This window comes from Balearica regulorum, chromosome 30, assembly GCF_011004875.1.
Source record: "Balearica regulorum gibbericeps isolate bBalReg1 chromosome 30, bBalReg1.pri, whole genome shotgun sequence".
NCBI classification, from domain to species: Eukaryota; Metazoa; Chordata; class Aves; order Gruiformes; family Gruidae; genus Balearica; species Balearica regulorum.
The window spans coordinates 1,230,091-1,253,269 of NC_046213.1; the positions used below are offsets into that span (position 1 = coordinate 1,230,091).

Here is a 23,179-nt window from a genome sequence, read left to right on the forward strand (position 1 = left end):
GAGATCAATGAGGAAAGCCAATGTTGTGGATTGAGAACTTCCTGGGGAGAGTGAAAAGGAAAGGATGCCTGGATCCCTGGCTGAAAAGCACTCGCTGCTCTCGGGGTTAGTATCTGGTTTGGGCCAGCTTCCCGAGCAACATGTGCATTCATGGAGGGTGATTCCCTGGACCTGCACCAGGCAGCAGCCCGGATTCCCGGCAGGGCCTTCCATCCCCCCTTCCAGAAATGGCCACCTCTCTCCATTCAGCATTCCTGGATCCCAAAATACCAAATCAAGAAAGACTCCTATGGGAGGAGAAGGCGGGGGGGACAGAGTTTTCCCGCACAGCGTTGTACAGAAAGGGTCTTACTTTTCCTCCATGTTACGGACTGCGTCTGGAGACTCTCCGGATCAACGGGACCTGAGGAAGGCTGTTCTGTAAGCAGAAAAATGAATGAAACCGGTAGAAGGAGGAATTCTGTGTTACTGTTTTTTAGTACTGGAATCTTCTCAGTTTGGCTACGCTCCTGGAATCTCTCAAGTGAGGCGGGCAAGACTGGAAGAATTAGGGAGAATTATGGAGGGAGACTTGGCTCCTTGGGGCATTTTGCAGGTTACGGAGCCCTCTGGTGCCAAGTTCCTGAGGTGCAGCTCCTGAGAGCGTGAACCAGCCCCTAAGCAAGCAAAAGGCTTCCTGAGGTCCTTCCCAGTGTGGGGAGTGAGGGAAAGGAAGAGAGGCAGGTCAGCTCGTGGGGCGTGTTGAGCACTGTCTGGCCACCCCCCAGCAGTGGGCATTCCCCATCTCCCAGCTTGAGGCACACAGGCGTGATGGCAACCTCTCCTTTGTGCAGGGGCCTTCAGGCACATTCCCAGGGCAGAGCTATTCCTCCTCCACCCACAGACATCAGCAGCTTTCCATTTCTGGGCTCACGCATGGTTGGGAGGATTTGCTAAAGCCCTCAGCCATCGCCTTGCTTCTCGCCGACTTCCCTCCACCCTCTCTCGCATCCGTCCACACTGCCGGTTGCTGACTAGTCCCTGGGAAGCTAAGAAGCTCTCACAGCTTTCCATCCCGTCCTCAGGGGACGACCACGTTTCTCCAGTCACCAGAGGTGCCACCTTTGTAGGGCAGAGGGATGGTCTGCAGTGGCCAGGGAATGAGACAGAAGTGGCACCAGAAGTGCCATGGCAGGGGCAGTCCGGTGCTGGGGGGAAGGCAGGATGAAGGACGAAGGCTGGACAGTCAGGGTTCTGGTGTTTCTCTTCCCAAGTCACCATTAGGCGTGGTGGAGCTCTGCTTCCCTGGAAATGGCCAACCATCCGCCTGCCGACGGGAAGCACTCTAGGCATCCCTGCGGGAGTCTCCGTGGCGCAACCGGTTAGCGCGTTCGGCTGTTAACCGAAAGGTTGGTGGTTCGAGCCCACCCAGAGACGCCTTGCCCTTTCTCTGCCCATGGCAGGGGCTTGCAGCCAGATGAGCTCTAAGTTCTCTTCCAAGGCAAACCGTTCTTTGGTTCCAGAAAAAGAGGCGGTTCTAGTCAGTGCCCGCAGCAAAGTCTGAGGAAGGAAAGCGCACTGATAGGCATGCCTTATTCTGCTTTGCTTGCGCACGCAGCTCGGCTTCGCTTCTTAAACTGTCTTTGTCTTGACCCATGAGTTTTTCTGCCCTTCCAATGCTCTCCCCCATCCCGCTTGAGGCGAGTGAGCGAGCACTGGCACAGGTTTCCCACTGAGGCTGTGGAGTCTCCACCCATGGAGATGTTTAAAAGTCATCGGGAGATGTTCCTGGGCCACCAGCTCTGTGATGCTCTGGAAAGCGGTTACGATGCCTCAGCTCTACCTGAGGAATTCCACAGAATGACCAAGACTGCTTAAATGCAACTTCTAGATGGACGATGCCAGTAATAATAAAACTTCAGCAGGGTTGGAGATCAATGAGGAAAGCCAATGTTGTGGATTGAGAACTTCCTGGGGAGAGTGAAAAGGAAAGGATGCCTGGATCCCTGGCTGAAAAGCACTCGCTGCTCTCGGGGTTAGTATCTGGTTTGGGCCAGCTTCCCGAGCAACATGTGCATTCATGGAGGGTGATTCCCTGGACCTGCACCAGGCAGCAGCCCGGATTCCCGGCAGGGCCTTCCATCCCCCCTTCCAGAAATGGCCACCTCTCTCCATTCAGCATTCCTGGATCCCAAAATACCAAATCAAGAAAGACTCCTATGGGAGGAGAAGGCGGGGGGGACAGAGTTTTCCCGCACAGCGTTGTACAGAAAGGGTCTTACTTTTCCTCCATGTTACGGACTGCGTCTGGAGACTCTCCGGATCAACGGGACCTGAGGAAGGCTGTTCTGTAAGCAGAAAAATGAATGAAACCGGTAGAAGGAGGAATTCTGTGTTACTGTTTTTTAGTACTGGAATCTTCTCAGTTTGGCTACGCTCCTGGAATCTCTCAAGTGAGGCGGGCAAGACTGGAAGAATTAGGGAGAATTATGGAGGGAGACTTGGCTCCTTGGGGCATTTTGCAGGTTACGGAGCCCTCTGGTGCCAAGTTCCTGAGGTGCAGCTCCTGAGAGCGTGAACCAGCCCCTAAGCAAGCAAAAGGCTTCCTGAGGTCCTTCCCAGTGTGGGGAGTGAGGGAAAGGAAGAGAGGCAGGTCAGCTCGTGGGGCGTGTTGAGCACTGTCTGGCCACCCCCCAGCAGTGGGCATTCCCCATCTCCCAGCTTGAGGCACACAGGCGTGATGGCAACCTCTCCTTTGTGCAGGGGCCTTCAGGCACATTCCCAGGGCAGAGCTATTCCTCCTCCACCCACAGACATCAGCAGCTTTCCATTTCTGGGCTCACGCATGGTTGGGAGGATTTGCTAAAGCCCTCAGCCATCGCCTTGCTTCTCGCCGACTTCCCTCCACCCTCTCTCGCATCCGTCCACACTGCCGGTTGCTGACTAGTCCCTGGGAAGCTAAGAAGCTCTCACAGCTTTCCATCCCGTCCTCAGGGGACGACCACGTTTCTCCAGTCACCAGAGGTGCCACCTTTGTAGGGCAGAGGGATGGTCTGCAGTGGCCAGGGAATGAGACAGAAGTGGCACCAGAAGTGCCATGGCAGGGGCAGTCCGGTGCTGGGGGGAAGGCAGGATGAAGGACGAAGGCTGGACAGTCAGGGTTCTGGTGTTTCTCTTCCCAAGTCACCATTAGGCGTGGTGGAGCTCTGCTTCCCTGGAAATGGCCAACCATCCGCCTGCCGACGGGAAGCACTCTAGGCATCCCTGCGGGAGTCTCCGTGGCGCAACCGGTTAGCGCGTTCGGCTGTTAACCGAAAGGTTGGTGGTTCGAGCCCACCCAGAGACGCCTTGCCCTTTCTCTGCCCATGGCAGGGGCTTGCAGCCAGATGAGCTCTAAGTTCTCTTCCAAGGCAAACCGTTCTTTGGTTCCAGAAAAAGAGGCGGTTCTAGTCAGTGCCCGCAGCAAAGTCTGAGGAAGGAAAGCGCACTGATAGGCATGCCTTATTCTGCTTTGCTTGCGCACGCAGCTCGGCTTCGCTTCTTAAACTGTCTTTGTCTTGACCCATGAGTTTTTCTGCCCTTCCAATGCTCTCCCCCATCCCGCTTGAGGCGAGTGAGCGAGCACTGGCACAGGTTTCCCACTGAGGCTGTGGAGTCTCCACCCATGGAGATGTTTAAAAGTCATCGGGAGATGTTCCTGGGCCACCAGCTCTGTGATGCTCTGGAAAGCGGTTACGATGCCTCAGCTCTACCTGAGGAATTCCACAGAATGACCAAGACTGCTTAAATGCAACTTCTAGATGGACGATGCCAGTAATAATAAAACTTCAGCACGGTTGGAGATCAATGAGGAAAGCCAATGTTCTGGATTGAGAACTTCCTGGGGAGAGTGAAAAGGAAAGGATGCCTGGATCCCTGGCTGAAAAGCACTCGCTGCTCTCGGGGTTAGTATCTGGTTTGGGCCAGCTTCCCGAGCAACATGTGCATTCATGGAGGGTGATTCCCTGGACCTGCACCAGGCAGCAGCCCGGATTCCCGGCAGGGCCTTCCATCCCCCCTTCCAGAAATGGCCACCTCTCTCCATTCAGCATTCCTGGATCCCAAAATACCAAATCAAGAAAGACTCCTATGGGAGGAGAAGGCGGGGGGGACAGAGTTTTCCCGCACAGCGTTGTACAGAAAGGGTCTTACTTTTCCTCCATGTTACGGACTTCGTCTGGAGACTGTCCGGATCAACAGGACCTGAGGAAGGCTGTTCTGTAAGCAGAAAAATGAATGAAACCGGTAGAAGGAGGAATTCTGTGTTACTGTTTTTTAGTACTGGAATCTTCTCAGTTTGGCTACGCTCCTGGAATCTCTCAAGTGAGGCGGGCAAGACTTGAAGAATTAGGGAGAATTATGGAGGGAGACTTGGCTCCTTGGGGCATTTTGCAGGTTACGGAGCCCTCTGGTGCCAAGTTCCTGAGGTGCAGCTCCTGAGAGCGTGAACCAGCCCCAAAGCAAGCAAAAGGCTTCCTGAGGTCCTTCCCAGTGTGGGGAGTGAGGGAAAGGAAGAGAGGCAGGTCAGCTCGTGGGGCGTGTTGAGCACTGTCTGGCCACCCCCCAGCAGTGGGCATTCCCCATCTCCCAGCTTGAGGCACACAGGCGTGATGGCAACCTCTCCTTTGTGCAGGGGCCTTCAGGCACATTCCCAGGGCAGAGCTATTCCTCCTCCACCCACAGACATCAGCAGCTTTCCATTTCTGGGCTCACGCATGGTTGGGAGGATTTGCTAAAGCCCTCAGCCATCGCCTTGCTTCTCGCCGACTTCCCTCCACCCTCTCTCGCATCCGTCCACACTGCCGGTTGCTGACTAGTCCCTGGGAAGCTAAGAAGCTCTCACAGCTTTCCATCCCGTCCTCAGGGGACGACCACGTTTCTCCAGTCACCAGAGGTGCCACCTTTGTAGGGCAGAGGGATGGTCTGCAGTGGCCAGGGAATGAGACAGAAGTGGCACCAGAAGTGCCATGGCAGGGGCAGTCCGGTGCTGGGGGGAAGGCAGGATGAAGGACGAAGGCTGGACAGTCAGGGTTCTGGTGTTTCTCTTCCCAAGTCACCATTAGGCGTGGTGGAGCTCTGCTTCCCTGGAAATGGCCAACCATCCGCCTGCCGACGGGAAGCACTCTAGGCATCCCTGCGGGAGTCTCCGTGGCGCAACCGGTTAGCGCGTTCGGCTGTTAACCGAAAGGTTGGTGGTTCGAGCCCACCCAGAGACGCCTTGCCCTTTCTCTGCCCATGGCAGGGGCTTGCAGCCAGATGAGCTCTAAGTTCTCTTCCAAGGCAAACCGTTCTTTGGTTCCAGAAAAAGAGGCGGTTCTAGTCAGTGCCCGCAGCAAAGTCTGAGGAAGGAAAGCGCACTGATAGGCATGCCTTATTCTGCTTTGCTTGCGCACGCAGCTCGGCTTCGCTTCTTAAACTGTCTTTGTCTTGACCCATGAGTTTTTCTGCCCTTCCAATGCTCTCCCCCATCCCGCTTGAGGCGAGTGAGCGAGCACTGGCACAGGTTTCCCACTGAGGCTGTGGAGTCTCCACCCATGGAGATGTTTAAAAGTCATCGGGAGATGTTCCTGGGCCACCAGCTCTGTGATGCTCTGGAAAGCGGTTACGATGCCTCAGCTCTACCTGAGGAATTCCACAGAATGACCAAGACTGCTTAAATGCAACTTCTAGATGGACGATGCCAGTAATAATAAAACTTCAGCACGGTTGGAGATCAATGAGGAAAGCCAATGTTCTGGATTGAGAACTTCCTGGGGAGAGTGAAAAGGAAAGGATGCCTGGATCCCTGGCTGAAAAGCACTCGCTGCTCTCGGGGTTAGTATCTGGTTTGGGCCAGCTTCCCGAGCAACATGTGCATTCATGGAGGGTGATTCCCTGGACCTGCACCAGGCAGCAGCCCGGATTCCCGGCAGGGCCTTCCATCCCCCCTTCCAGAAATGGCCACCTCTCTCCATTCAGCATTCCTGGATCCCAAAATACCAAATCAAGAAAGACTCCTATGGGAGGAGAAGGCGGGGGGGACAGAGTTTTCCCGCACAGCGTTGTACAGAAAGGGTCTTACTTTTCCTCCATGTTACGGACTTCGTCTGGAGACTGTCCGGATCAACAGGACCTGAGGAAGGCTGTTCTGTAAGCAGAAAAATGAATGAAACCGGTAGAAGGAGGAATTCTGTGTTACTGTTTTTTAGTACTGGAATCTTCTCAGTTTGGCTACGCTCCTGGAATCTCTCAAGTGAGGCGGGCAAGACTTGAAGAATTAGGGAGAATTATGGAGGGAGACTTGGCTCCTTGGGGCATTTTGCAGGTTACGGAGCCCTCTGGTGCCAAGTTCCTGAGGTGCAGCTCCTGAGAGCGTGAACCAGCCCCTAAGCAAGCAAAAGGCTTCCTGAGGTCCTTCCCAGTGTGGGGAGTGAGGGAAAGGAAGAGAGGCAGGTCAGCTCGTGGGGCGTGTTGAGCACTGTCTGGCCACCCCCCAGCAGTGGGCATTCCCCATCTCCCAGCTTGAGGCACACAGGCGTGATGGCAACCTCTCCTTTGTGCAGGGGCCTTCAGGCACATTCCCAGGGCAGAGCTATTCCTCCTCCACCCACAGACATCAGCAGCTTTCCATTTCTGGGCTCACGCATGGTTGGGAGGATTTGCTAAAGCCCTCAGCCATCGCCTTGCTTCTCGCCGACTTCCCTCCACCCTCTCTCGCATCCGTCCACACTGCCGGTTGCTGACTAGTCCCTGGGAAGCTAAGAAGCTCTCACAGCTTTCCATCCCGTCCTCAGGGGACGACCACGTTTCTCCAGTCACCAGAGGTGCCACCTTTGTAGGGCAGAGGGATGGTCTGCAGTGGCCAGGGAATGAGACAGAAGTGGCACCAGAAGTGCCATGGCAGGGGCAGTCCGGTGCTGGGGGGAAGGCAGGATGAAGGACGAAGGCTGGACAGTCAGGGTTCTGGTGTTTCTCTTCCCAAGTCACCATTAGGCGTGGTGGAGCTCTGCTTGCCTGGAAATGGCCAACCATCCGCCTGCCGACGGGAAGCACTCTAGGCATCCCTTCGGGAGTCTCCGTGGCGCAACCGGTTAGCGCGTTCGGCTGTTAACCGAAAGGTTGGTGGTTCGAGCCCACCCAGAGACGCCTTGCCCTTTCTCTGCCCATGGCAGGGGCTTGCAGCCAGATGAGCTCTAAGTTCTCTTCCAAGGCAAACCGTTCTTTGGTTCCAGAAAAAGAGGCGGCTCTAGTCAGTGCCCGCAGCAAAGTCTGAGGAAGGAAAGCGCACTGATAGGCATGCCTTATTCTGCTTTGCTTGCGCACGCAGCTCGGCTTCGCTTCTTAAATTGTCTTTGTCTTGACCCATGAGTTTTTCTGCCCTTCCAATGCTCTCCCCCATCCCGCTTGAGGCGAGTGAGCGAGCACTGGCACAGGTTTCCCACTGAGGCTGTGGAGTCTCCACCCATGGAGATGTTTAAAAGTCATCGGGAGATGTTCCTGGGCCACCAGCTCTGTGATGCTCTGGAAAGCGGTTACGATGCCTCAGCTCTACCTGAGGAATTCCACAGAATGACCAAGACTGCTTAAATGCAACTTCTAGATGGACGATGCCAGTAATAATAAAACTTCAGCAGGGTTGGAGATCAATGAGGAAAGCCAATGTTGTGGATTGAGAACTTCCTGGGGAGAGTGAAAAGGAAAGGATGCCTGGATCCCTGGCTGAAAAGCACTCGCTGCTCTCGGGGTTAGTATCTGGTTTGGGCCAGCTTCCCGAGCAACATGTGCATTCATGGAGGGTGATTCCCTGGACCTGCACCAGGCAGCAGCCCGGATTCCCGGCAGGGCCTTCCATCCCCCCTTCCAGAAATGGCCACCTCTCTCCATTCAGCATTCCTGGATCCCAAAATACCAAATCAAGAAAGACTCCTATGGGAGGAGAAGGCGGGGGGGACAGAGTTTTCCCGCACAGCGTTGTACAGAAAGGGTCTTACTTTTCCCCCATGTTACGGACTTCGTCTGGAGACTGTCCGGATCAACGGGACCTGAGGAAGGCTGTTCTGTAAGCAGAAAAATGAATGAAACCGGTAGAAGGAGGAATTCTGTGTTACTGTTTTTTAGTACTGGAATCTTCTCAGTTTGGCTACGCTCCTGGAATCTCTCAAGTGAGGCGGGCAAGACTTGAAGAATTAGGGAGAATTATGGAGGGAGACTTGGCTCCTTGGGGCATTTTGCAGGTTACGGAGCCCTCTGGTGCCAAGTTCCTGAGGTGCAGCTCCTGAGAGCGTGAACCAGCCCCTAAGCAAGCAAAAGGCTTCCTGAGGTCCTTCCCAGTGTGGGGAGTGAGGGAAAGGAAGAGAGGCAGGTCAGCTCGTGGGGCGTGTTGAGCACTGTCTGGCCACCCCCCAGCAGTGGGCATTCCCCATCTCCCAGCTTGAGGCACACAGGCGTGATGGCAACCTCTCCTTTGTGCAGGGGCCTTCAGGCACATTCCCAGGGCAGAGCTATTCCTCCTCCACCCACAGACATCAGCAGCTTTCCATTTCTGGGCTCACGCATGGTTGGGAGGATTTGCTAAAGCCCTCAGCCATCGCCTTGCTTCTCGCCGACTTCCCTCCACCCTCTCTCGCATCCGTCCACACTGCCGGTTGCTGACTAGTCCCTGGGAAGCTAAGAAGCTCTCACAGCTTTCCATCCCGTCCTCAGGGGACGACCACGTTTCTCCAGTCACCAGAGGTGCCACCTTTGTAGGGCAGAGGGATGGTCTGCAGTGGCCAGGGAATGAGACAGAAGTGGCACCAGAAGTGCCATGGCAGGGGCAGTCCGGTGCTGGGGGGAAGGCAGGATGAAGGACGAAGGCTGGACAGTCAGGGTTCTGGTGTTTCTCTTCCCAGGTCACCATTAGGCGTGGTGGAGCTCTGCTTGCCTGGAAATGGCCAACCATCCGCCTGCCGACGGGAAGCACTCTAGGCATCCCTGCGGGAGTCTCCGTGGCGCAACCGGTTAGCGCGTTCGGCTGTTAACCGAAAGGTTGGTGGTTCGAGCCCACCCAGAGACGCCTTGCCCTTTCTCTGCCCATGGCAGGGGCTCGCAGCCAGATGAGCTCTAAGTTCTCTTCCAAGGCAAACCGTTCTTTGGTTCCAGAAAAAGAGGCGGCTCTAGTCAGTGCCCGCAGCAAAGTCTGAGGAAGGAAAGCGCACTGATAGGCATGCCTTATTCTGCTTTGCTTGCGCACGCAGCTCGGCTTCGCTTCTTAAACTGTCTTTGTCTTGACCCATGAGTTTTTCTGCCCTTCCAATGCTCTCCCCCCTCCCGCTTGAGGCGAGTGAGCGAGCACTGGCACAGGTTTCCCACTGAGGCTGTGGAGTCTCCACCCATGGAGATGTTTAAAAGTCATCGGGAGATGTTCCTGGGCCACCAGCTCTGTGATGCTCTGGAAAGCGGTTACGATGCCTCAGCTCTACCTGAGGAATTCCACAGAATGACCAAGACTGCTTAAATGCAACTTCTAGATGGACGATGCCAGTAATAATAAAACTTCAGCACGGTTGGAGATCAATGAGGAAAGCCAATGTTGTGGATTGAGAACTTCCTGGGGAGAGTGAAAAGGAAAGGATGCCTGGATCCCTGGCTGAAAAGCACTCGCTGCTCTCGGGGTTAGTATCTGGTTTGGGCCAGCTTCCCGAGCAACATGTGCATTCATGGAGGGTGATTCCCTGGACCTGCACCAGGCAGCAGCCCGGATTCCCGGCAGGGCCTTCCATCCCCCCTTCCAGAAATGGCCACCTCTCTCCATTCAGCATTCCTGGATCCCAAAATACCAAATCAAGAAAGACTCCTATGGGAGGAGAAGGCGGGGGGGGACAGAGTTTTCCCGCACAGCGTTGTACAGAAAGGGTCTTACTTTTCCTCCATGTTACGGACTGCGTCTGGAGACTCTCCGGATCAACGGGACCTGAGGAAGGCTGTTCTGTAAGCAGAAAAATGAATGAAACCGGTAGAAGGAGGAATTCTGTGTTACTGTTTTTTAGTACTGGAATCTTCTCAGTTTGGCTACGCTCCTGGAATCTCTCAAGTGAGGCGGGCAAGACTGGAAGAATTAGGGAGAATTATGGAGGGAGACTTGGCTCCTTGGGGCATTTTGCAGGTTACGGAGCCCTCTGGTGCCAAGTTCCTGAGGTGCAGCTCCTGAGAGCGTGAACCAGCCCCTAAGCAAGCAAAAGGCTTCCTGAGGTCCTTCCCAGTGTGGGGAGTGAGGGAAAGGAAGAGAGGCAGGTCAGCTCGTGGGGCGTGTTGAGCACTGTCTGGCCACCCCCCAGCAGTGGGCATTCCCCATCTCCCAGCTTGAGGCACACAGGCGTGATGGCAACCTCTCCTTTGTGCAGGGGCCTTCAGGCACATTCCCAGGGCAGAGCTATTCCTCCTCCACCCACAGACATCAGCAGCTTTCCATTTCTGGGCTCACGCATGGTTGGGAGGATTTGCTAAAGCCCTCAGCCATCGCCTTGCTTCTCGCCGACTTCCCTCCACCCTCTCTCGCATCCGTCCACACTGCCGGTTGCTGACTAGTCCCTGGGAAGCTAAGAAGCTCTCACAGCTTTCCATCCCGTCCTCAGGGGACGACCACGTTTCTCCAGTCACCAGAGGTGCCACCTTTGTAGGGCAGAGGGATGGTCTGCAGTGGCCAGGGAATGAGACAGAAGTGGCACCAGAAGTGCCATGGCAGGGGCAGTCCGGTGCTGGGGGGAAGGCAGGATGAAGGACGAAGGCTGGACAGTCAGGGTTCTGGTGTTTCTCTTCCCAAGTCACCATTAGGCGTGGTGGAGCTCTGCTTCCCTGGAAATGGCCAACCATCCGCCTGCCGACGGGAAGCACTCTAGGCATCCCTGCGGGAGTCTCCGTGGCGCAACCGGTTAGCGCGTTCGGCTGTTAACCGAAAGGTTGGTGGTTCGAGCCCACCCAGAGACGCCTTGCCCTTTCTCTGCCCATGGCAGGGGCTTGCAGCCAGATGAGCTCTAAGTTCTCTTCCAAGGCAAACCGTTCTTTGGTTCCAGAAAAAGAGGCGGTTCTAGTCAGTGCCCGCAGCAAAGTCTGAGGAAGGAAAGCGCACTGATAGGCATGCCTTATTCTGCTTTGCTTGCGCACGCAGCTCGGCTTCGCTTCTTAAACTGTCTTTGTCTTGACCCATGAGTTTTTCTGCCCTTCCAATGCTCTCCCCCATCCCGCTTGAGGCGAGTGAGCGAGCACTGGCACAGGTTTCCCACTGAGGCTGTGGAGTCTCCACCCATGGAGATGTTTAAAAGTCATCGGGAGATGTTCCTGGGCCACCAGCTCTGTGATGCTCTGGAAAGCGGTTACGATACCTCAGCTCTACCTGAGGAATTCCACAGAATGACCAAGACTGCTTAAATGCAACTTCTAGATGGACGATGCCAGTAATAATAAAACTTCAGCACGGTTGGAGATCAATGAGGAAAGCCAATGTTGTGGATTGAGAACTTCCTGGGGAGAGTGAAAAGGAAAGGATGCCTGGATCCCTGGCTGAAAAGCACTCGCTGCTCTCGGGGTTAGTATCTGGTTTGGGCCAGCTTCCCGAGCAACATGTGCATTCATGGAGGGTGATTCCCTGGACCTGCACCAGGCAGCAGCCCGGATTCCCGGCAGGGCCTTCCATCCCCCCTTCCAGAAATGGCCACCTCTCTCCATTCAGCATTCCTGGATCCCAAAATACCAAATCAAGAAAGACTCCTATGGGAGGAGAAGGCGGGGGGGACAGAGTTTTCCCGCACAGCGTTGTACAGAAAGGGTCTTACTTTTCCTCCATGTTACGGACTGCGTCTGGAGACTCTCCGGATCAACGGGACCTGAGGAAGGCTGTTCTGTAAGCAGAAAAATGAATGAAACCGGTAGAAGGAGGAATTCTGTGTTACTGTTTTTTAGTACTGGAATCTTCTCAGTTTGGCTACGCTCCTGGAATCTCTCAAGTGAGGCGGGCAAGACTGGAAGAATTAGGGAGAATTATGGAGGGAGACTTGGCTCCTTGGGGCATTTTGCAGGTTACGGAGCCCTCTGGTGCCAAGTTCCTGAGGTGCAGCTCCTGAGAGCGTGAACCAGCCCCTAAGCAAGCAAAAGGCTTCCTGAGGTCCTTCCCAGTGTGGGGAGTGAGGGAAAGGAAGAGAGGCAGGTCAGCTCGTGGGGCGTGTTGAGCACTGTCTGGCCACCCCCCAGCAGTGGGCATTCCCCATCTCCCAGCTTGAGGCACACAGGCGTGATGGCAACCTCTCCTTTGTGCAGGGGCCTTCAGGCACATTCCCAGGGCAGAGCTATTCCTCCTCCACCCACAGACATCAGCAGCTTTCCATTTCTGGGCTCACGCATGGTTGGGAGGATTTGCTAAAGCCCTCAGCCATCGCCTTGCTTCTCGCCGACTTCCCTCCACCCTCTCTCGCATCCGTCCACACTGCCGGTTGCTGACTAGTCCCTGGGAAGCTAAGAAGCTCTCACAGCTTTCCATCCCGTCCTCAGGGGACGACCACGTTTCTCCAGTCACCAGAGGTGCCACCTTTGTAGGGCAGAGGGATGGTCTGCAGTGGCCAGGGAATGAGACAGAAGTGGCACCAGAAGTGCCATGGCAGGGGCAGTCCGGTGCTGGGGGGAAGGCAGGATGAAGGACGAAGGCTGGACAGTCAGGGTTCTGGTGTTTCTCTTCCCAAGTCACCATTAGGCGTGGTGGAGCTCTGCTTGCCTGGAAATGGCCAACCATCCGCCTGCCGACGGGAAGCACTCTAGGCATCCCTGCGGGAGTCTCCGTGGCGCAACCGGTTAGCGCGTTCGGCTGTTAACCGAAAGGTTGGTGGTTCGAGCCCACCCAGAGACGCCTTGCCCTTTCTCTGCCCATGGCAGGGGCTTGCAGCCAGATGAGCTCTAAGTTCTCTTCCAAGGCAAACCGTTCTTTGGTTCCAGAAAAAGAGGCGGTTCTAGTCAGTGCCCGCAGCAAAGTCTGAGGAAGGAAAGCGCACTGATAGGCATGCCTTATTCTGCTTTGCTTGCGCACGCAGCTCGGCTTCGCTTCTTAAACTGTCTTTGTCTTGACCCATGAGTTTTTCTGCCCTTCCAATGCTCTCCCCCATCCCGCTTGAGGCGAGTGAGCGAGCACTGGCACAGGTTTCCCACTGAGGCTGTGGAGTCTCCACCCATGGAGATGTTTAAAAGTCATCGGGAGATGTTCCTGGGCCACCAGCTCTGTGATGCTCTGGAAAGCGGTTACGATGCCTCAGCTCTACCTGAGGAATTCCACAGAATGACCAAGACTGCTTAAATGCAACTTCTAGATGGACGATGCCAGTAATAATAAAACTTCAGCACGGTTGGAGATCAATGAGGAAAGCCAATGTTGTGGATTGAGAACTTCCTGGGGAGAGTGAAAAGGAAAGGATGCCTGGATCCCTGGCTGAAAAGCACTCGCTGCTCTCGGGGTTAGTATCTGGTTTGGGCCAGCTTCCCGAGCAACATGTGCATTCATGGAGGGTGATTCCCTGGACCTGCACCAGGCAGCAGCCCGGATTCCCGGCAGGGCCTTCCATCCCCCCTTCCAGAAATGGCCACCTCTCTCCATTCAGCATTCCTGGATCCCAAAATACCAAATCAAGAAAGACTCCTATGGGAGGAGAAGGCGGGGGGGACAGAGTTTTCCCGCACAGCGTTGTACAGAAAGGGTCTTACTTTTCCTCCATGTTACGGACTGCGTCTGGAGACTGTCTGGATCAACAGGACCTGAGGAAGGCTGTTCTGTAAGCAGAAAAATGAATGAAACCGGTAGAAGGAGGAATTCTGTGTTACTGTTTTTTAGTACTGGAATCTTCTCAGTTTGGCTACGCTCCTGGAATCTCTCAAGTGAGGCGGGCAAGACTGGAAGAATTAGGGAGAATTATGGAGGGAGACTTGGCTCCTTGGGGCATTTTGCAGGTTACGGAGCCCTCTGGTGCCAAGTTCCTGAGGTGCAGCTCCTGAGAGCGTGAACCAGCCCCAAAGCAAGCAAAAGGCTTCCTGAGGTCCTTCCCAGTGTGGGGAGTGAGGGAAAGGAAGAGAGGCAGGTCAGCTCGTGGGGCGTGTTGAGCACTGTCTGGCCACCCCCCAGCAGTGGGCATTCCCCATCTCCCAGCTTGAGGCACACAGGCGTGATGGCAACCTCTCCTTTGTGCAGGGGCCTTCAGGCACATTCCCAGGGCAGAGCTATTCCTCCTCCACCCACAGACATCAGCAGCTTTCCATTTCTGGGCTCACGCATGGTTGGGAGGATTTGCTAAAGCCCTCAGCCATCGCCTTGCTTCTCGCCGACTTCCCTCCACCCTCTCTCGCATCCGTCCACACTGCCGGTTGCTGACTAGTCCCTGGGAAGCTAAGAAGCTCTCACAGCTTTCCATCCCGTCCTCAGGGGACGACCACGTTTCTCCAGTCACCAGAGGTGCCACCTTTGTAGGGCAGAGGGATGGTCTGCAGTGGCCAGGGAATGAGACAGAAGTGGCACCAGAAGTGCCATGGCAGGGGCAGTCCGGTGCTGGGGGGAAGGCAGGATGAAGGACGAAGGCTGGACAGTCAGGGTTCTGGTGTTTCTCTTCCCAAGTCACCATTAGGCGTGGTGGAGCTCTGCTTCCCTGGAAATGGCCAACCATCCGCCTGCCGACGGGAAGCACTCTAGGCATCCCTGCGGGAGTCTCCGTGGCGCAACCGGTTAGCGCGTTCGGCTGTTAACCGAAAGGTTGGTGGTTCGAGCCCACCCAGAGACGCCTTGCCCTTTCTCTGCCCATGGCAGGGGCTTGCAGCCAGATGAGCTCTAAGTTCTCTTCCAAGGCAAACCGTTCTTTGGTTCCAGAAAAAGAGGCGGTTCTAGTCAGTGCCCGCAGCAAAGTCTGAGGAAGGAAAGCGCACTGATAGGCATGCCTTATTCTGCTTTGCTTGCGCACGCAGCTCGGCTTCGCTTCTTAAACTGTCTTTGTCTTGACCCATGAGTTTTTCTGCCCTTCCAATGCTCTCCCCCCTCCCGCTTGAGGCGAGTGAGCGAGCACTGGCACAGGTTTCCCACTGAGGCTGTGGAGTCTCCACCCATGGAGATGTTTAAAAGTCATCGGGAGATGTTCCTGGGCCACCAGCTCTGTGATGCTCTGGAAAGCGGTTACGATGCCTCAGCTCTACCTGAGGAATTCCACAGAATGACCAAGACTGCTTAAATGCAACTTCTAGATGGACGATGCCAGTAATAATAAAACTTCAGCACGGTTGGAGATCAATGAGGAAAGCCAATGTTGTGGATTGAGAACTTCCTGGGGAGAGTGAAAAGGAAAGGATGCCTGGATCCCTGGCTGAAAAGCACTCGCTGCTCTCGGGGTTAGTATCTGGTTTGGGCCAGCTTCCCGAGCAACATGTGCATTCATGGAGGGTGATTCCCTGGACCTGCACCAGGCAGCAGCCCGGATTCCCGGCAGGGCCTTCCATCCCCCCTTCCAGAAATGGCCACCTCTCTCCATTCAGCATTCCTGGATCCCAAAATACCAAATCAAGAAAGACTCCTATGGGAGGAGAAGGCGGGGGGGACAGAGTTTTCCCGCACAGCGTTGTACAGAAAGGGTCTTACTTTTCCTCCATGTTACGGACTTCGTCTGGAGACTGTCCGGATCAACAGGACCTGAGGAAGGCTGTTCTGTAAGCAGAAAAATGAATGAAACCGGTAGAAGGAGGAATTCTGTGTTACTGTTTTTTAGTACTGGAATCTTCTCAGTTTGGCTACGCTCCTGGAATCTCTCAAGTGAGGCGGGCAAGACTGGAAGAATTAGGGAGAATTATGGAGGGAGACTTGGCTCCTTGGGGCATTTTGCAGGTTACGGAGCCCTCTGGTGCCAAGTTCCTGAGGTGCAGCTCCTGAGAGCGTGAACCAGCCCCTAAGCAAGCAAAAGGCTTCCTGAGGTCCTTCCCAGTGTGGGGAGTGAGGGAAAGGAAGAGAGGCAGGTCAGCTCATGGGGCGTGTTGAGCACTGTCTGGCCACCCCCCAGCAGTGGGCATTCCCCATCTCCCAGCTTGAGGCACACAGGCGTGATGGCAACCTCTCCTTTGTGCAGGGGCCTTCAGGCACATTCCCAGGGCAGAGCTATTCCTCCTCCACCCACAGACATCAGCAGCTTTCCATTTCTGGGCTCACGCATGGTTGGGAGGATTTGCTAAAGCCCTCAGCCATCGCCTTGCTTCTCGCCAAGTTCCCTCCACCCTCTCTCGCATCCGTCCACACTGCCGGTTGCTGACTAGTCCCTGGGAAGCTAAGAAGCTCTCACAGCTTTCCATCCCATCCTCAGGGGACGACCACGTTTCTCCAGTCACCAGAGGTGCCACCTTTGTAGGGCAGAGGGATGGTCTGCAGTGGCCAGGGAATGAGACAGAAGTGGCACCAGAAGTGCCATGGCAGGGGCAGTCCGGTGCTGGGGGGAAGGCAGGATGAAGGACGAAGGCTGGACAGTCAGGGTTCTGGTGTTTCTCTTCCCAAGTCACCATTAGGCGTGGTGGAGCTCTGCTTGCCTGGAAATGGCCAACCATCCGCCTGCCGACGGGAAGCACTCTAGGCATCCCTTCGGGAGTCTCCGTGGCGCAACCGGTTAGCGCGTTCGGCTGTTAACCGAAAGGTTGGTGGTTCGAGCCCACCCAGAGACGCCTTGCCCTTTCTCTGCCCATGGCAGGGGCTTGCAGCCAGATGAGCTCTAAGTTCTCTTCCAAGGCAAACCGTTCTTTGGTTCCAGAAAAAGAGGCGGCTCTAGTCAGTGCCCGCAGCAAAGTCTGAGGAAGGAAAGCGCACTGATAGGCATGCCTTATTCTGCTTTGCTTGCGCACGCAGCTCGGCTTCGCTTCTTAAATTGTCTTTGTCTTGACCCATGAGTTTTTCTGCCCTTCCAATGCTCTCCCCCATCCCGCTTGAGGCGAGTGAGCGAGCACTGGCACAGGTTTCCCACTGAGGCTGTGGAGTCTCCACCCATGGAGATGTTTAAAAGTCATCGGGAGATGTTCCTGGGCCACCAGCTCTGTGATGCTCTGGAAAGCGGTTACGATGCCTCAGCTCTACCTGAGGAATTCCACAGAATGACCAAGACTGCTTAAATGCAACTTCTAGATGGACGATGCCAGTAATAATAAAACTTCAGCACGGTTGGAGATCAATGAGGAAAGCCAATGTTGTGGATTGAGAACTTCCTGGGGAGAGTGAAAAGGAAAGGATGCCTGGATCCCTGGCTGAAAAGCACTCGCTGCTCTCGGGGTTAGTATCTGGTTTGGGCCAGCTTCCCGAGCAACATGTGCATTCATGGAGGGTGATTCCCTGGACCTGCACCAGGCAGCAGCCCGGATTCCCGGCAGGGCCTTCCATCCCCCCTTCCAGAAATGGCCACCTCTCTCCATTCAGCATTCCTGGATCCCAAAATACCAAATCAAGAAAGACTCCTATGGGAGGAGAAGGCGGGGGGGACAGAGTTTTCCCGCACAGCGTTGTACAGAAAGGGTCTTACTTTTCCCCCATGTTACGGACTTCGTCTGGAGACTGTCCGGATCAACGGGACCTGAGGAAGGCTGTTCTGTAAGCAGAAAAATGAATGAAACCGGTAGAAGGAGGAATTCTGTGTTACTGTTTTTTAGTACTGGAATCTTCTCAGTTTGGCTACGCTCCTGGAATCTCTCAAGTGAGGCGGGCAAGACTTGAAGAATTAGGGAGAATTATGGAGGGAGACTTGGCTCCTTGGGGCATTTTGCAGGTTACGGAGCCCTCTGGTGCCAAGTTCCTGAGGTGCAGCTCCTGAGAGCGTGAACCAGCCCCTAAGCAAGCAAAAGGCTTCCTGAGGTCCTTCCCAGTGTGGGGAGTGAGGGAAAGGAAGAGAGGCAGGTCAGCTCGTGGGGCGTGTTGAGCACTGTCTGGCCACCCCCCAGCAGTGGGCATTCCCCATCTCCCAGCTTGAGGCACACAGGCGTGATGGCAACCTCTCCTTTGTGCAGGGGCCTTCAGGCACATTCCCAGGGCAGAGCTATTCCTCCTCCACCCACAGACATCAGCAGCTTTCCATTTCTGGGCTCACGCATGGTTGGGAGGGTTTGCTAAAGCCCTCAGCCATCGCCTCGCTTCTCGCCGACTTCCCTCCACCCTCTCTCGCATCCGTCCACACTGCCGGTTGCTGACTAGTCCCTGGGAAGCTAAGAAGCTCTCACAGCTTTCCATCCCGTCCTCAGGGGACGACCACGTTTCTCCAGTCACCAGAGGTGCCACCTTTGTAGGGCAGAGGGATGGTCTGCAGTGGCCAGGGAATGAGACAGAAGTGGCACCAGAAGTGCCATGGCAGGGGCAGTCCGGTGCTGGGGGGAAGGCAGGATGAAGGACGAAGGCTGGACAGTCAGGGTTCTGGTGTTTCTCTTCCCAAGTCACCATTAGGCGTGGTGGAGCTCTGCTTGCCTGGAAATGGCCAACCATCCGCCTGCCGACGGGAAGCACTCTAGGCATCCCTGCGGGAGTCTCCGTGGCGCAACCGGTTAGCGCGTTCGGCTGTTAACCGAAAGGTTGGTGGTTCGAGCCCACCCAGAGACGCCTTGCCCTTTCTCTGCCCATGGCAGGGGCTTGCAGCCAGATGAGCTCTAAGTTCTCTTCCAAGGCAAACCGTTCTTTGGTTCCAGAAAAAGAGGCGGTTCTAGTCAGTGCCCGCAGCAAAGTCTGAGGAAGGAAAGCGCACTGATAGGCATGCCTTATTCTGCTTTGCTTGCGCACGCAGCTCGGCTTCGCTTCTTAAACTGTCTTTGTCTTGACCCATGAGTTTTTCTGCCCTTCCAATGCTCTCCCCCATCCCGCTTGAGGCGAGTGAGCGAGCACTGGCACAGGTTTCCCACTGAGGCTGTGGAGTCTCCACCCATGGAGATGTTTAAAAGTCATCGGGAGATGTTCCTGGGCCACCAGCTCTGTGATGCTCTGGAAAGCGGTTACGATGCCTCAGCTCTACCTGAGGAATTCCACAGAATGACCAAGACTGCTTAAATGCAACTTCTAGATGGACGATGCCAGTAATAATAAAACTTCAGCACGGTTGGAGATCAATGAGGAAAGCCAATGTTGTGGATTGAGAACTTCCTGGGGAGAGTGAAAAGGAAAGGATGCCTGGATCCCTGGCTGAAAAGCACTCGCTGCTCTCGGGGTTAGTATCTGGTTTGGGCCAGCTTCCCGAGCAACATGTGCATTCATGGAGGGTGATTCCCTGGACCTGCACCAGGCAGCAGCCCGGATTCCCGGCAGGGCCTTCCATCCCCCCTTCCAGAAATGGCCACCTCTCTCCATTCAGCATTCCTGGATCCCAAAATACCAAATCAAGAAAGACTCCTATGGGAGGAGAAGGCGGGGGGGACAGAGTTTTCCCGCACAGCGTTGTACAGAAAGGGTCTTACTTTTCCTCCATGTTACGGACTGCGTCTGGAGACTGTCTGGATCAACAGGACCTGAGGAAGGCTGTTCTGTAAGCAGAAAAATGAATGAAACCGGTAGAAGGAGGAATTCTGTGTTACTGTTTTTTAGTACTGGAATCTTCTCAGTTTGGCTACGCTCCTGGAATCTCTCAAGTGAGGCGGGCAAGACTGGAAGAATTAGGGAGAATTATGGAGGGAGACTTGGCTCCTTGGGGCATTTTGCAGGTTACGGAGCCCTCTGGTGCCAAGTTCCTGAGGTGCAGCTCCTGAGAGCGTGAACCAGCCCCAAAGCAAGCAAAAGGCTTCCTGAGGTCCTTCCCAGTGTGGGGAGTGAGGGAAAGGAAGAGAGGCAGGTCAGCTCGTGGGGCGTGTTGAGCACTGTCTGGCCACCCCCCAGCAGTGGGCATTCCCCATCTCCCAGCTTGAGGCACACAGGCGTGATGGCAACCTCTCCTTTGTGCAGGGGCCTTCAGGCACATTCCCAGGGCAGAGCTATTCCTCCTCCACCCACAGACATCAGCAGCTTTCCATTTCTGGGCTCACGCATGGTTGGGAGGATTTGCTAAAGCCCTCAGCCATCGCCTTGCTTCTCGCCGACTTCCCTCCACCCTCTCTCGCATCCGTCCACACTGCCGGTTGCTGACTAGTCCCTGGGAAGCTAAGAAGCTCTCACAGCTTTCCATCCCGTCCTCAGGGGACGACCACGTTTCTCCAGTCACCAGAGGTGCCACCTTTGTAGGGCAGAGGGATGGTCTGCAGTGGCCAGGGAATGAGACAGAAGTGGCACCAGAAGTGCCATGGCAGGGGCAGTCCGGTGCTGGGGGGAAGGCAGGATGAAGGACGAAGGCTGGACAGTCAGGGTTCTGGTGTTTCTCTTCCCAAGTCACCATTAGGCGTGGTGGAGCTCTGCTTCCCTGGAAATGGCCAACCATCCGCCTGCCGACGGGAAGCACTCTAGGCATCCCTGCGGGAGTCTCCGTGGCGCAACCGGTTAGCGCGTTCGGCTGTTAACCGAAAGGTTGGTGGTTCGAGCCCACCCAGAGACGCCTTGCCCTTTCTCTGCCCATGGCAGGGGCTTGCAGCCAGATGAGCTCTAAGTTCTCTTCCAAGGCAAACCGTTCTTTGGTTCCAGAAAAAGAGGCGGTTCTAGTCAGTGCCCGCAGCAAAGTCTGAGGAAGGAAAGCGCACTGATAGGCATGCCTTATTCTGCTTTGCTTGCGCACGCAGCTCGGCTTCGCTTCTTAAACTGTCTTTGTCTTGACCCATGAGTTTTTCTGCCCTTCCAATGCTCTCCCCCCTCCCGCTTGAGGCGAGTGAGCGAGCACTGGCACAGGTTTCCCACTGAGGCTGTGGAGTCTCCACCCATGGAGATGTTTAAAAGTCATCGGGAGATGTTCCTGGGCCACCAGCTCTGTGATGCTCTGGAAAGCGGTTACGATGCCTCAGCTCTACCTGAGGAATTCCACAGAATGACCAAGACTGCTTAAATGCAACTTCTAGATGGACGATGCCAGTAATAATAAAACTTCAGCACGGTTGGAGATCAATGAGGAAAGCCAATGTTGTGGATTGAGAACTTCCTGGGGAGAGTGAAAAGGAAAGGATGCCTGGATCCCTGGCTGAAAAGCACTCGCTGCTCTCGGGGTTAGTATCTGGTTTGGGCCAGCTTCCCGAGCAACATGTGCATTCATGGAGGGTGATTCCCTGGACCTGCACCAGGCAGCAGCCCGGATTCCCGGCAGGGCCTTCCATCCCCCCTTCCAGAAATGGCCACCTCTCTCCATTCAGCATTCCTGGATCCCAAAATACCAAATCAAGAAAGACTCCTATGGGAGGAGAAGGCGGGGGGGACAGAGTTTTCCCGCACAGCGTTGTACAGAAAGGGTCTTACTTTTCCTCCATGTTACGGACTTCGTCTGGAGACTGTCCGGATCAACAGGACCTGAGGAAGGCTGTTCTGTAAGCAGAAAAATGAATGAAACCGGTAGAAGGAGGAATTCTGTGTTACTGTTTTTTAGTACTGGAATCTTCTCAGTTTGGCTACGCTCCTGGAATCTCTCAAGTGAGGCGGGCAAGACTTGAAGAATTAGGGAGAATTATGGAGGGAGACTTGGCTCCTTGGGGCATTTTGCAGGTTACGGAGCCCTCTGGTGCCAAGTTCCTGAGGTGCAGCTCCTGAGAGCGTGAACCAGCCCCTAAGCAAGCAAAAGGCTTCCTGAGGTCCTTCCCAGTGTGGGGAGTGAGGGAAAGGAAGAGAGGCAGGTCAGCTCATGGGGCGTGTTGAGCACTGTCTGGCCACCCCCCAGCAGTGGGCATTCCCCATCTCCCAGCTTGAGGCACACAGGCGTGATGGCAACCTCTCCTTTGTGCAGGGGCCTTCAGGCACATTCCCAGGGCAGAGCTATTCCTCCTCCACCCACAGACATCAGCAGCTTTCCATTTCTGGGCTCACGCATGGTTGGGAGGATTTGCTAAAGCCCTCAGCCATCGCCTTGCTTCTCGCCGACTTCCCTCCACCCTCTCTCGCATCCGTCCACACTGCCGGTTGCTGACTAGTCCCTGGGAAGCTAAGAAGCTCTCACAGCTTTCCATCCCATCCTCAGGGGACGACCACGTTTCTCCAGTCACCAGAGGTGCCACCTTTGTAGGGCAGAGGGATGGTCTGCAGTGGCCAGGGAATGAGACAGAAGTGGCACCAGAAGTGCCATGGCAGGGGCAGTCCGGTGCTGGGGGGAAGGCAGGATGAAGGACGAAGGCTGGACAGTCAGGGTTCTGGTGTTTCTCTTCCCAAGTCACCATTAGGCGTGGTGGAGCTCTGCTTGCCTGGAAATGGCCAACCATCCGCCTGCCGACGGGAAGCACTCTAGGCATCCCTTCGGGAGTCTCCGTGGCGCAACCGGTTAGCGCGTTCGGCTGTTAACCGAAAGGTTGGTGGTTCGAGCCCACCCAGAGACGCCTTGCCCTTTCTCTGCCCATGGCAGGGGCTTGCAGCCAGATGAGCTCTAAGTTCTCTTCCAAGGCAAACCGTTCTTTGGTTCCAGAAAAAGAGGCGGCTCTAGTCAGTGCCCGCAGCAAAGTCTGAGGAAGGAAAGCGCACTGATAGGCATGCCTTATTCTGCTTTGCTTGCGCACGCAGCTCGGCTTCGCTTCTTAAATTGTCTTTGTCTTGACCCATGAGTTTTTCTGCCCTTCCAATGCTCTCCCCCATCCCGCTTGAGGCGAGTGAGCGAGCACTGGCACAGGTTTCCCACTGAGGCTGTGGAGTCTCCACCCATGGAGATGTTTAAAAGTCATCGGGAGATGTTCCTGGGCCACCAGCTCTGTGATGCTCTGGAAAGCGGTTACGATGCCTCAGCTCTACCTGAGGAATTCCACAGAATGACCAAGACTGCTTAAATGCAACTTCTAGATGGACGATGCCAGTAATAATAAAACTTCAGCACGGTTGGAGATCAATGAGGAAAGCCAATGTTGTGGATTGAGAACTTCCTGGGGAGAGTGAAAAGGAAAGGATGCCTGGATCCCTGGCTGAAAAGCACTCGCTGCTCTCGGGGTTAGTATCTGGTTTGGGCCAGCTTCCCGAGCAACATGTGCATTCATGGAGGGTGATTCCCTGGACCTGCACCAGGCAGCAGCCCGGATTCCCGGCAGGGCCTTCCATCCCCCCTTCCAGAAATGGCCACCTCTCTCCATTCAGCATTCCTGGATCCCAAAATAC

General features: G+C 55.1%; 5 non-coding genes across 5 annotated transcripts; all 5 read left to right on the plus strand.

Moving 5' to 3' along the window:
- The first annotated feature begins 14,706 nt into the window (after positions 1-14,706).
- On the plus strand, positions 14,707-14,780 carry TRNAN-GUU (transfer RNA asparagine (anticodon GUU)). Its single transcript has one exon. It is a non-coding gene; the product is annotated as a tRNA-Asn (tRNA).
- A 1,835-nt stretch (positions 14,781-16,615) lies between these two features.
- On the plus strand, positions 16,616-16,689 carry TRNAN-GUU (transfer RNA asparagine (anticodon GUU)). The gene has a single exon. It is a non-coding gene; the product is annotated as a tRNA-Asn (tRNA).
- Positions 16,690-18,524: 1,835 nt separating this feature from the next.
- Positions 18,525-18,598, plus strand: TRNAN-GUU (transfer RNA asparagine (anticodon GUU)). The gene has a single exon. It is a non-coding gene; the product is annotated as a tRNA-Asn (tRNA).
- A 1,835-nt stretch (positions 18,599-20,433) lies between these two features.
- TRNAN-GUU (transfer RNA asparagine (anticodon GUU)) lies at positions 20,434-20,507 on the plus strand. The gene has a single exon. It is a non-coding gene; the product is annotated as a tRNA-Asn (tRNA).
- Positions 20,508-22,342: 1,835 nt separating this feature from the next.
- TRNAN-GUU (transfer RNA asparagine (anticodon GUU)) lies at positions 22,343-22,416 on the plus strand. The gene has a single exon. It is a non-coding gene; the product is annotated as a tRNA-Asn (tRNA).
- The last annotated feature ends 763 nt before the right edge of the window (positions 22,417-23,179 follow it).